At 35.9% G+C, this 10,501-nt stretch overlaps 1 long non-coding RNA gene across 2 annotated transcripts; it reads left to right on the forward strand.

Annotated features, from left to right (window-relative positions):
• The first annotated feature begins 4,325 nt into the window (after positions 1 to 4,325).
• On the forward strand, positions 4,326 to 9,159 carry LOC143861231 (uncharacterized). 2 transcript variants are annotated; one of them, XR_013239943.1, is made up of 4 exons: positions 4,326 to 4,541; positions 4,627 to 4,713; positions 5,578 to 5,626; positions 8,780 to 9,159. It is a non-coding gene; the product is annotated as an uncharacterized LOC143861231 (long non-coding RNA). The 2 variants fall into 2 exon arrangements; XR_013239942.1 differs by lacking the exon at positions 8,780 to 9,159 and adding an exon at positions 6,479 to 7,550.
• The last annotated feature ends 1,342 nt before the right edge of the window (positions 9,160 to 10,501 follow it).

Here is a 10,501-nt window from a genome sequence, read left to right on the forward strand (position 1 = left end):
ATATAGAAGAAGAGAAAATGAAAAGATTTTTTGAATTATTTGAAAATTTTATGAGAATTACACAACTTTTTTTTACTTTTTTTAACAAAGGCACCCATTCAACCCACATATTTTCAATCTTACCCTCTCCTTTATACTTTTTAACAAAGGCACCCATTCAACCCACATAATTTCAATCTTACCCCCCTCCTTTATGCTTTTTTAATAAAAAATTTATAGGGTGATCTTAACCATCTGATTTAAGAGGAACAACATATTATAGAAACCTCTATAGATTGGAGGGCTAGGATCAACCTATGGAAATGATTTTTGGGGCACAACCTATTTATGTTATGTTCCATCACATGGACGGTTTGGATCAACCTATGATGTGGTCCATACAGTTCTTTGTCGGCCCGTGCATCGCACGAGGTTTTTTACTAGTATGTATATATCTAATACTATATAGCAGAAGAGAAAAGGGAGAATTATTGTCCATTTAACACGTCAATGTGGATGATTTTGACGTTTTTGCCCCTCCCCACATATGTGTACATGCTATCTATGTGTGGGTAAAATCATAATCTACATCCGCAAAGTACCGACAAATGGTACCTGTCTATGACAATTACGGAAAAAAACTACCAAGAAGAGGTAAAGACATAAGACAATGACGAAATAACTACTTTATATTATGCATACAGGACACTTGCAAAATATTGACGGATTCCGGGCACCTAAAGAGGAACAACAATTATGGAAACCTCTATCGATTGGAGGGCTAGGATCAGCCTATATCGATTGGAGGGCTAGGATCAACCTATGGAAATGATTTTACGGGCACAACCAATTGATGTTGTGTTCCATCACATGGACGGTTTGGATCAACCTATAAAGCCACATAATTTCAATCTTACCCCCCTCCTTTATGCTTTTTTAATAAAAAATCTATAGGGTGATTTTAACCATCCGATTAAGAGGAACAACATTTATGGAAACCTCTATAGATTGGAGGGCTAGGATCAACCTATGGAAATGATTTTTGGGGCACAACCTATTTATGTTGTGTTCCATCACATGAACGGTTTGGATCAACCTATGATGTGGTCAGTACAGTTCTTTGTCGGCTGATGCACGAGCTTTTTTACTAGAATATATATATATATATATATATATATATATATATATATATATATATATATATATATATATATATATATATATATATATATATATATATATATATATATATAAGAAAAGTGTTGCTACTCCATCTTGTAGCTAAGCTTATCTACTCGGTCGGGTTAAATATAGTGGGCGCCCACATTGTTTGGGTGATCCAAACCATTCATTCATTTGAAAGCCCCTTACCTAGATAGGGTGTCCACAAAAAATCAGACCCATAGGATGATCCTAACCCCTCCAACAGTGGAGGGAAAAATGGGCAGATTTGTGGACAAACTGTGTCTGTCCATTTTTTCCCATTTTTCCTTCCACTGTTGGATGAGTTAGGATAATCCTATGGAGCTGATTTTTTGTTGACACCCTATCTAGGTAAGGGGCTTTCCAATAAATGGTTTGGATCACCCAAACAATGTGGGCCCCCACTGTATTTAACCCGACCGAGTAGATAAGCTTAGCTACAAGACCGAGTAGCAACACTTTTCCGATATATATAGGCATTGGAGAAATAGTTTTTGGAATAATTTTGATTGAAAATTTCTCCCCTCTTCTTCCCTTCTCTTCTTTCTGTTCTCTCTTGTCCTTCTACTGTTCTTTTCCTCTCAGTCTTTTCATTTTCTTCTCTTTCTTCTCTTTTTCCTTTTCCTGGCCAGCATCACATATCTTGCCCGATCTCTTCTCCTTCCAATAATAACCAATTGAAAATCAAACTTTATGAAAAGGGATTTGGTAGTGACTTTCGTACAAAGGCATTCTGCGGCTTGGCTATTGCATGAGAGAGCAGCCACCTCATATGAATTAAATGAATATGAGAAAATCTACTGAAAAGTGAGCCTGCATGGTTGCTCTCTTATGCAACAACCAGCCACAAAATGCCTTTCTACGAAAGTCACTAGGAAATCCCGTATAAAAAAAAGGTTGTTTCGTGTCTGTACGGCGAAATGCCTTCACATTTTGGTGAGACTAAAAAATGTGTGCTTTAGATAGTTTAATCTTTGGCCCTGAGAAAAATAATTGAATAGCAGATTTCTTGCGACCGACATGAAACAATAGCTATAAAAAACTCCTAACCAGACCCTTAATAATCTAAAACACTCCGAGTCAACTCCAAACTCGTCTGAGTGGACTCGTTTATAAACCTTACCAAGTTTTGAACCTACAACTTTTCCACTAGTATAAAATGACCTAGAATGCTGGACCCTGAAATATCAATGATTTTAAAAGTAAGAAAAAACAAATATATAAAAAATTATCTCTTTATCAATAAGAAAATGTACTTCAATCCCAGCTTACCTACGCACCAAAAAACAGAAAAATATGTGCTCGAGTCACAGTCACTCATTCGAAGTGACTCAACTTAACCCAGTGAAGCCGAGTTTTCAATTCTACCACAAACGTCAAACTAATTTAGAAATATTAGGTTTCCTTCTCCATCCCATTTTCCAGATCTACCAATAAACTGGTAAAAACAAGGTTTCTATTTTTACTTTTTTAGTAATTGAGGATCTTTTATTCCCTTTTAATACATGCTTTGTAAACCCAAAGAATCACGTCATCACTTTTATTTATTTATTTTATAACAAAAGAATCATGTCATCTCCTTTAATTTATTTATTTGTATAACAAAAGAATCCTTTCTCACCGAGGTACAAGCATATGAAAAGAATTTTGTAGAATTCTTCTACAATAGTACTTAAAATGTTGAAATCCATGTTTTTCTTTAAGCAACTACATAAATAGATCATGAAACTACATAAATAGATCATGCATGTTGAGTTGCCATTTCTATGGATATATTTTTTCTAGGAGTGCAATGGGTCGATTTTTTTGGAATTTGGGTTGATCTTTTGCCATAAATTTGGGTCGAGTTTGGGGTGATTCCAATTCATTTATTAGCAAAAGATCAACCTGACCCGATCCAAGTTCCAACTCTAAGGCCTTGTTCGTTTAAGATTATGACAACAGATTGTGAGTGCTAAACCGATTATCGGACTCAATTTTAAACATAATTTGAGGTATTCTAAACTCACAGGCGCTCTTGCAGAAAAAGGGGGTAAAGGGCGCCCCAATTGGTCAATTACCATTTAAGATAGCACAGAAATTCAGGAAATTGACCAACCAGGGTACCCTTTAGCCTTTTTTCTATAAGGGCACCTGTGAATCTCATTCCTCACATAATTTTGAGTCCAATAATAGGTTTGGCACTCTCAATCTATTGTCATAATCTTAAACGGACCTAATTTTTTCGCCCTTTCTCACCTTTGTCTGGTGGTGGCGATAGGCGGAGAGTGCCTTGCCTTCTCTTGCAGAATATCAGGATGCCGGTGACGACGACAAGCACAAGGGCAGCGATAATTACAATCGCAAGTTTAGCAGTTGCGAAATTCAAATTCAGAGGCAGAGGCATTGCTGAAATCCGGTGATGATGCTATTGAGTGCACTCTCGAAACAACTCTCTTTTTTATTTTATCCATCCCTTCTGCTATTCCAAAGTATCATTTGTCTTGAGTCAAATTTTTTGATTTGCTAGGGAACTTCGCGAAAAGCCATTTTGCGGCTGACTTTTTCACCGGAGAACAGCCACCTCAGATTTAAAGTAAGGCTTATCAAATGGACGGTTTAGATCATTCAAATGTGGGACCTAGTGGGAGAAGCTTGGTCCCCAAGTCCCAACCCATGACATGGACGGTTTGGATCATCCTAGCTATGTCGGCATAAAAAAGGGGAAAATAACAGAAAATCCTTATCCTTACTATTCTAAATGCCTAGACCAACGAAAGTTCGTCAACCATGTTTTGTCAAAATTCCATCCATGTCCTGCCTATCTTTTTGTAAAACTCCCAAATAGGTCCCATTTTTTCAGGGCATTCTCGTCATATCAGCATCCTCCTTTGCCCCTCTATATGCGTCCAAAATTCTAGCATAACGTAAATTCGTCTCGTGATTTGCCCCTTCCTATTTCCGTCTGTATCCCCGAATGTGTTTTCCTAAATCTTCCTTATATGTCCGATTTCAAAAGGGCATTTACGCCATTTCGCATTTGGATAGAAATCCCGCCAGCTGTACTCTCCCCATGTCACGAATCCTGTTATTGTTTTCTGTGCTTTCCTTATGTTTCTCCGCAAACAGAACACGTGCCCCCACATAGGGGGTTTCTCCGCATTAGCAGAATATTCGCATTGAATTACAAATGGGGTTTTTAACAAAAACCTCCACCCACGTGTGTATAGTTCTTCCTCTCGAGCTCTCCTCCATCTTCGTAGGTGTTTAGCTTCTCAGGCTCTCTCTTCCATCACCGTATGGTTTTTGAATGCCGGGCATTCCGTGTACACCACCTGATCTACTTGGCATTTGCAACATGGGCCAATTTTTGAATTGGGGTGCTTCCCTTCTCTTTTTTGTTCTGTTTTTTCTTTCTTTTTCCTAACCTAATTTTATCTCTGTTTTGAATTTCTTTCTATGCAGATGATTAAGTGGAATTATTTTTTTTCTTCTTCTTGTGCCGATGCCGCTCCATCTCTCCAATCTGGAACTTTCAGTGTAAACATCAAGGTGAGTCAAGTCTCTCTGCAACAGTAAGAGAATCAGAGATGAAATGGGAATGGAAATCTGTGTTGATCTTTTAATGAGGAGAACAATTTTTTAATTGCAATTGTATCATTTTTTTTTTGAATGGCAAAAGACAATTTTAAGATTCTTACACTATAGTTTGTACGAACGAGTTGCATATATTTATCTTTGAGATTTTCTATAAATGTTGTTTTCTCCCTCCTGATATTTAGTTGACAAAATGTTTGTGAGGTAGGAGCCGAGGAGGAGGGAGGAGGTGAGACTTGCGGAGGAAGGAGTGGAATTTGATATATTGTAGCATATTATACTGCAATTGATTGATAGGAAGTGCATTAATTTTTAAGTTATGTAGTTGGACTGTATCATTTTATTCTGCAATTGAATTGTTTTGCCTTCCATGAGGGGTTTAAGATTTTTGTTTACTAGCTTACAGACGTGGTTGATGAACAATGTACTTTTTCTCTCGATACATACAGATACACTTCCTTTTTTTTTCTCCTGCTTCATAAAGCTAAGTTTGCTTGCTACTGGTTCTCTTATTGGGGTTTTTTATGTCTTTTTTCCAAGATTTTAGGGTGAGGTTTAGATTACAATTGGTTTGGGTTTTTCTCGTATTTATTTGTTCTTAAGTACTCTTGCTTCCCTATAAATCATGTCTTAGTTTTTATCAATGGTTGTGGCTTTTATTCTTATACTGGGTACCAAGAATCTTTTTTTCCCCTAATGTAGGGATTTTAGAATAAAGTTGAAATTGTAGTTTCCTTTGGAAGTCGTGTATCAAAATTTCCTGATGATGTATCTAATTTATGTTGAAATTGTAGTTAAATTTTTTTGCTGTTGTTGCAGTACTTTGGTGTCGTAGACGAATGGTTTGGAAAATCCTTAGCACCATGAAGTAAGCTCTGTTGTTTCGTTCTTTCTTGTTTCTTTTTTTATGAAATTATGTCAGAACAAAACCGACTATTGTTGATTTTCCATATCCTCAATAGGTTTCAGTTTCTATGCTTACTTTTCCGGAGAATAAACTCTTATGATTGACGGGCCTCTTTGTTATGCTGAGTGAACTCATGTTTTAATTTCTCTGAAATCACATGGGTGTGATCAATCATTTTCCCAAAGGGGTAGATCAAATTTCAGTAATCTTCTGCGTGTACGATTGGTTCTCCAAGAACTAATTACATGAACTTTAGCTTGGTATGCAATAATTTCATATATATGGTACCTTCTTACACATTAAATTATTGTTTTTGTAGTTTCAAAGGTTGGATTCTTTTTATTAAAGGCTTCAAATGTTGAATTCTTGAATAGCTTGAGTCAATAAAGATAGACGTTGCAGCACTCCCTTTCAGTATATTTTTCATCATTGTAATTAGTTTATCCACATCAAGATATAGAATGATTTATAGTATATAAAAAGTGAAAAACAAAGGCTATAAAAGATTTCCTAATTCATTTTTAAAAAAAAGCTTTCCTAATTTATGTATGCTGAATTGAGAAAATGTCATTTCTACATTCCACATTGGATATTCGTGCTTTCCCTCACAAAATGTATATGAATATAGGCGTGCATCCACCATCAATTTGTCTTATTTCAGTTGCATCATTTGTCTTATTTCAGTTGCATCACTTCTTCACATATAGGACAAACAGACTTGGGTTTCAAGCCTAATTTTAATATACATGTTCCTTTATTAGGTTTCCCCCCTTTTTTTATTTGTGTGCTAAAAAATCTCCAAATAAAATACAGTTATACGACATATATGGCGTTTCAAGGAGTAAGGTAACGAGTCAAACTCCCTCACCGTAGACTGTGTGCTTGGCTTGGGGTGGTGATTAACAAGAAAGTGTGTGTTGGGCTTGGGGTAGTGATTAACAAGACAGATATTTGCTCACTTTCTCATAGAATGCTTGGATGATTTGACAGAGAATCCAACCAATAAGGAAATTAAATTTGCTCGTAAAACAAGGGAAGTATGCTTCACTGATGGACATCATTTTAATTGTTAAGGGGTCAAATAACCATTGCAGGTGAGGAAAAAAATAGATGGCAAGTTAGCCAACCCGAAATTTGGTCTGTAGACAGCACCCACCATCTGATCTTGATTCGACTTTGTTGGGAGTTTTATATCCAGAAAATTCTTAAGGGACTCCAATCATTCGTTAGCAATAAATGAGTCTCAGGAGTTACTCTCCAGATTTGTCTTATGTTCATGTATCACTTTCTATCAACCGCGCAACCATATCTGTGTAGGCTGATCAATCATTTCTTTTATGAAGTCCAGTTACTCTAACAAGTGCCTAGATTGCAGCTCACCTCAAGCTACAGTCAGTGTACATGCTCTTGAAGAGGTCACTATAATTTGTTTGGAAATACTCTTTGTATGAGTTGCATCAATGTTTGGTGGTTATGCTGTAGCTGTATATTCTTCGAAGAAACAAAGTTGGACAAGAAGGTGCAATTGAAGAATACCTTCAATTGCAAAGGCCGGTGGTGCACATACAATTGTGTTTTCAAGAAAAATAAGCTTTATTTCTTTGTTGCAGATGGTCTTTCTCTTAGTTATTGATATCTCTTCTGTTTAAAAATTCCATTGGATTTAAATGTTAATGGCAGTTCCAACTTCCAAATGCTTCATGATGGGTAATCTTTTAGATTTATAGCCTTCCTATTAGAGCTTTCATCTTGTTTTATAAATATTCAGTGACTGCAGCTTCTTTTAATTCATATTTATCTATAATTCTGTAGGTTTAACATTATTTTATTTAAAGGAAATGAAAGATTATAATAGCATTATTATAGGGAATCATTCCCAAGGAAAGTTTTTAGATTCGTTGCTGCTGCTGTTAGCATTACTAAAGCGGAATTTTCTAATCGACTGTTATGAAATCAGATTTATGCTCATAAATAAACTTGCATATCTCAGGAAACAGAGCCTTGGATACCCACCTTACTTACATATCTCAGGTCATTGTCAACGAACTACATCCTAATTGCAACAAAAAATCAAAATAAATAAATAAAAAACAAAAGATAAAATACTTTTGTGGAGTATTTTATCATCAGCAAAGCCAGTTCCTTACATTAGTTACGAGCACATGCAAACAAAGGACTGTGATCTGAGAATAATATCTTTACATTGCACCACGCAAAATGAAATCAGTTTTCTATTGAAAAGCAAATGTGTTTATGCATCATTCAAAAAGCGAATATGAAATTTATGTACTTTCAAGAAAAAATGTTAAGAACAAAATAGTGCACATAGTTTAATTCCTTCCATGAGTTGCATTTTATTTCCCCATGTTTTTTAGGCACTACCTGCATGTCCAAATTTCTAAATTCTATATAAAATTGAATGAAAACAAAAGAGTGATAGTTCTTCTTATAAGAATAAAGGTGCCTGATTGTCTGAAATCTTTGACATTTTAAAACTATCTAATAGAAAACTTGAACATTTTAAAGACTATTCAGCCAAGACAATCTGATGGATTTATTTGTTATAAAAGAAACTGAAAGTGAAACATTTTCTGATGAGAAATGTTTAATAGCATAGATACACAGGAGGTTAAATTATCTCAAGGCATTTTAAATTTTGAACTCTTTTACAAACTATTCAGGCAATACATCTATATTGGATTTTATACTATGATTTGTGGAGACGGACACGAGTGACAGAGAGTGTCGGACACGATGAACTCCCAAAATTAGAAACAGAGACACGCCTAAAATAGAGAGTACATGTAATCATGATTTGTGGACATGGATTCGTGTGCCGAGTTTCGACATTGATAAGAGGTACCTAACATGGCAACCCCTAAAAATCTAGAAATAATGTCACGCTCATACATATGCATATATATAAAGTTACTAACACTTCTAGCAGTACACTTAAGTGTCTAAAAGAGTGTCGACACGGGTATCGCATCGGACATGACACGACAAGTGTGTCGCAATAAATTCAAAGTGTGTCAGCCAAATCATAGATTTTATATGAAAGTCGGTTGAAGGCTATGCAAGACAAGAAGCTCAAGCCACTTACCACATTTGCAGAATTTGCAGCCAAAACCAATTCACGTTGAGCAAGTTACAAAATCAGGTTATTTCAAGTGCTGTACCTAACCACCTGTCCCTTCAATTGTCTGCTAATAATAAGAGCAAAGAAGAACATGAGGTAGGCTGTGAAGCAGAGCAATGGTTGGAAGTTTGGTTGGTGAGTATTTTGCAGCAAAGAAGAACTTGAGGTGGGCTGTGAAGCAAAGGAATAATTGGAAGTTTGGTAGGGTTGCAAAGGAGATGCTCAAGGGACTCCTAAAACTTGTGAGGGAGATTTATTGTATTTGAACCCCTCCAAATTTGTTGTAGTTTCTGGCAGCTGGTTATCTGATGATTAGTTGTTTGTGAGGTACCATAGCTGCTAAAGCAGCAACTGGGTTTTAATGGATGAGATCAGTACTTGAAAATCATGTTTTATCAAAGTTTTGTAGGTTTAATTTTTGTGGCTTCACTATTATTTATGATTATAATCTGTTTTCTAATACCTATCAACAGTCCACTACGGTTTTTAGCAGGCTTTAAGCAAAAAAACAACCCATGGTTTTGAATAGATTGCTTTCGATGGGATAAAGAATGTTTTGTATGGCACAAAATGAGCCCTGAAATTGAATATATTGACATAATATCTGTGAAAATACATATTTGAAGGCTTGAGAAATCATAAACATGTGAAAAGTAAACCATGCTGTAAAATATCTTAGTCGCCGCACGTGCATTTGCACGTGCATCTTTTACTAGTATGTAAAAAATCCGGGTGACCCTGTGTCTGTCCTCTCATGCAAAAGTCAGTGGTGACTGACTTTCTGCCAAATTGCCAAGCTAAGCCCCCAAATTTTTTACTGTTGGAATGAAAGAGAAATGATATATGGAGAGTTTCAGTGTTTTTCTATAATTAGTTGGTGTATAAATTTTAGGGGTTTTTACAAAAGAAGTCCTCTACTTTGCTTTATTTGCAAAACAGTCTTGTAGTTTCACAATTTGCAAATAGAGTCACCACCTTTGAGTGAATTTTGCAAATCAGGTCAAGCCATCAATTTGTGACCAAAATGCCCATGATTTTTTTAATCATAAAAGACCAAAATTTCCTTTTATATAAAAAGATGAAAATTACTTAGCAAAATCACCAAAATACCCATGAAGGTCAGTGGTATGATTTGATAGGTGGGTCCCACTAACCCAATTCAAATCCATGCATAAAGTGAGCCCCACCATTCTGTTTTATGCTTTGATGATTTGATAGGTGCATCCGACTAACCCAAATCAAATCCATGCATCAAGTGAGGCCCACCATTCTGCCTTGCCCACCATTCTGCCTTATGCTTTGATGTGGTAGGTTCCACGGTAGAGCCATTTATATGGTGGACCCCACAACTTTACACATCATGTTTTGTTTTGATGGCGTGGGCCCACTTTTTGACACCAATGCATAATACCGCTAGTGTATGTAAAATTGATATTCCCACACCCTTGATTCAAAATTGATCTTTGACAGTCAGATGTACTTTGGTCTTTTTAATCTTAGTCTTTTAACATATAAGGAGATTTTGGTCTTTTCAACGAGTCAACAAAAATCTAACATGGGTATTTTGGTAAAAAATTAATGGCATGACATGATTTGCAAAATTTGCTCAAACATGATGACTCTGTTTGCAAATTCTAAAAGTAGAAGACTCTTTTTTTGCAAATAAAGCAAAGTGCAAGACTTCTTTTGCAAAAACC

This window comes from Tasmannia lanceolata, unplaced genomic scaffold, assembly GCF_043159265.1.
Source record: "Tasmannia lanceolata isolate RefF3 unplaced genomic scaffold, GAP_Taslan_0.1 ptg000003l, whole genome shotgun sequence".
Taxonomy (NCBI): Eukaryota; Viridiplantae; Streptophyta; class Magnoliopsida; order Canellales; family Winteraceae; genus Tasmannia; species Tasmannia lanceolata.